Genomic DNA, 3,534 nt, shown 5'->3' with positions numbered 1-3,534 from the left:
TGCATCCTATGTTTCTGCCTTCTAGTGCACTGTCTCAGGAAAGGGACAGGAGGCTTACTGTAGCCAGGACAACTCTGAGACCGAGAAAAGTTGTACAACCTTTTATCTTCCAGGAAGAAATAAGAGGAGTAAAACATGTACATTCATAGAAAAGTTCCAAGTTTGCTAGAATCTCTAGCCAGTCTGATTGGTGAAGGTCTTTTTTTTTTTTTTTTTTTTTTGATGAAACCAGTCTGAAAAGACTTAGAGATGCACAGGCACCAATGAAGAGCTACAAGAAACACAACATTTTAAGAAATATGATCCCAAAAAGGGGAAAAAAAAATAAATCTCTAGTAAACGATTCTTAAAAAATTGAGGTCTAAGAATTGTCTGAGAAGGAATTAGAAATAGTTATCTTAAAAAAAGTTCAGTGAGCTATGAGAGAATACAACTAAATGAAATCAAATGCCAATACGTGATCAAGTTGGATTTATGCCTGGGATTCAAGGATGGTTCAATATATATAAAGCAATCAATGCAATGTGCAACATTAATAGAATAGAGATTAAAAATCACATGATTATCTCAATAGATGCAAGCAAAGCATTTGATAAAATTTAATACATTTTCATGATGAAAGTTCTCAAGAAATTGGATAGAGAAGGAATGTACCTCGACATAATAAAGGCCTTATATGACAAGCTGATAGCTAACATTATATTCAATGGTGAAACATTGAAAGTTTTGCTAAAATCAAGAACAAAACAGGGATGCCCATGCCCTCCTGTCCTTCTCTTTAACACCATTTTGGAAGTCCTAGCCAGGGCAAATGGACAAGACATCTGATTTGGAGAAAGGAAAATAATATTTTTGCTGATGACGCATTTTATAAGTAAAAGAAAATCCTAAATACTCCACATAAACTATTGGATAAAATCAACAAATACAGTAAAAGGTAGAAAAACATATAAAAACCAGCTGGATTTATGTACATTCACAACTAACTCTCAATAAATGGAATTAAGAGAACAATTCCTCTTAAAATAGCATCAGAAAGAATAAAATATTTAGGAATAAATTTAACCAAGAAGTGAAATATCTGTATACCAAAAGCTATAAGACATTGATGAAAGAAAATGAAGAAGACACAAATAAATGAAAAGATAATTTGTGTTCATGAATTGGAATGGTATTGCTAAAATATACATACTACTAAACTATAAACTTAAAGACATATTTTAGCAACTGATATTTGACAAGCATTTTGAAAATACAAAATGGGGAAAGGATAATCTATTCAACAGTTGATTCTGGGAAAAGTGATGTCCACATGCAAAAAACTGTAATTGGATCCTAATATTATACTGTACATAAAAATCAACTCAAAAAGGGTTAATGACTTAAACTCAATTGCTTGCTTTGGAATACATTTACTAAAATTGGAACTATAACAGGAAGATTAGCATGGCTCCCACAAAAGGATAACACACAAATTTATGAACCATTCCATATATTTTTGTTATTAAAAAAAAAAAAAAAACCTTAAATTCAAAATCTTAAATGGTAAAACTCCTAGAAGGAAACATGGAGGAAAATCTTGACATTTTTCTTGATAATTATTCCTTGGATAAAACACCAAAAACACAAGCAACAAAAGCAAAGCAAACAAGTGGAACTACAACAAACTTGAAAGCACACTCTGTGGAAAGGAAGAAAGAATTTGTAAACTGTGTATCTGACAGGCAGTTAATATATAAAATATGAGGACCTCATATAAGTCAATGTGCTATGCTATATTCATTTTAGTCTGACCTTTGCAACCCTATGGCCTATAGCCCACCAAGGTTTGCTGTTTATGGGATTTTTCCAGTCAAGAGTACTGGAGTGGGCTGCTATTTCCTCCTCCAGGGACGTTCCTGACCCAGGAATCAAACCAGTGTCTCCTGCATCTCCTTCATTGCAGATGGATTCTTTATAGCTGAGCCATCAGGGAAGGACATAGAATTCAATAGTGAAAACAAATAGCCCAATTTAAAAATGAGCAAAGAACCTGAGTATACATTTTTCCAAAGACATACAAAGGACAAAGATGCAGATTAAAGACACTCAACATCACTAATCATCAGGGAAATGCAGTTCAAAATTATATATTACATCTGTTAGGATAGCCATCATTTTTTTTTTTAAGGTAAGTAATAGTGAGTAGGTGGAGAAATTTTATTCTTGTACAGCATTGGTAAGATTATAAAATAGTGTGTCCATTATGGTAAATAATATAGAAGTTTCTCAAAATATTAAAAATAGAACTACTGTGTCAGTCCCACTACTGGGCATATATCCAAAAGAGTTGAAGTTAGGATCTCAAAGAGATGTCTACACTTCATGTTTATTATAGCATTATTCACAGCACACAAACTATGGAAACAATCTAAATATCCATCCAGTTGAATGAATTAAGATGATATAGTATACATACAGAATGGTCTATTGTTTGGCCTTAAAAACAAGGAAAACCTGCCATATGTAAAAACGTAGATGTACCTAGATGACACTGTGCTAAGAAAAACCAGTCAATCACAGAAGAATGAATACTGCATCATTCCATTTATATGAATTATCTGAAATATTCAAATACATGGGAGCAGAGAATAGGATGGTGGGTAGCAGTGGCTGGGGTAGGGGGTGGAAAAATGGGAATTGTTACTCAATGGGTATATAAAGCTTCATTTATGCAAGATCTCCTTGGAAGGAAAGTCATGACCAACCTGCTGCTGCTGCTAAGTCGCCCCAGTTGTGTCCGACTCTGTGCGACCCCATGGACGGCAGCCCACCAGGCTCCCCCGTCCCTGGGATTCTCCAGGCAAGAAAACTGATAGCATATTGAAAAGCAGAGACATTACTTTGCCAACAAAAGTCCATCTAGTCAAGGCTATGGCTTTTCCAGTGGTCATGTATGGATGTGAGAGTTGGACTGTGAAGAAAGCTGAGTGCTGAAGAATTGATGCTTTTGAACTGTGGTGCTGGAGAAGACCCTTGGACTGCAAGGAGATCCAATCAGTCCATCCTAAAGGAGACCAGTCCTGGGTGTTCATTGTAAGGACTGATGTTGAAGCAGAAACTCCAATACTTTGGCCACCTGATGCGAAGAGCTGACTCTTTGGAAAAGACCCTGATGCTGGGAGCAATTGAGGGCAGGAGGAGAAGGGGATGATAGAGGATGAGATGGCTGGATGGCATCACCAACTCGATGCACATGAGTTTGGGTGAACTCCGGGAGTTGGTGATGGACAGGGAGGCCTGGCCTGCTGCAATTCATGGGGTCACAAAGAGTCAGACACGACTGAGCGACTGAACTGAACTGAACTGAACTGTACAAGATGAATAACTTGGAGAGATCTATGATGTAGCATATTGCCTATAGTTAATAATACTCTGCTGGATACTTAAAACTGTTAAGTGGGTAGATCTCACATTGTCTTACCACTATAAAAAAATTAAAACTGAATTAGATTTGAAGAGTTGGAAAAGAATTTAAATGTATGGGTGGGAAGA

The 3,534-nt window shown here is 36.1% G+C and overlaps 1 non-coding gene across 1 annotated transcript; it reads left to right on the top strand.

The window, feature by feature from the left end:
• Positions 1–1,394: 1,394 nt before the first annotated feature.
• LOC133240807 (U6 spliceosomal RNA) lies at positions 1,395–1,498 on the top strand. The gene has a single exon (XR_009734403.1). It is a non-coding gene; the product is annotated as a U6 spliceosomal RNA (small nuclear RNA).
• Positions 1,499–3,534: the final 2,036 nt, after the last annotated feature.

This window comes from Bos javanicus, chromosome 28, assembly GCF_032452875.1.
Source record: "Bos javanicus breed banteng chromosome 28, ARS-OSU_banteng_1.0, whole genome shotgun sequence".
Classification (NCBI taxonomy): domain Eukaryota; kingdom Metazoa; phylum Chordata; class Mammalia; order Artiodactyla; family Bovidae; genus Bos; species Bos javanicus.
Note: the sequence above shows the minus strand (reverse complement) of the source record. Positions and strands in the feature narration are given on the sequence as shown.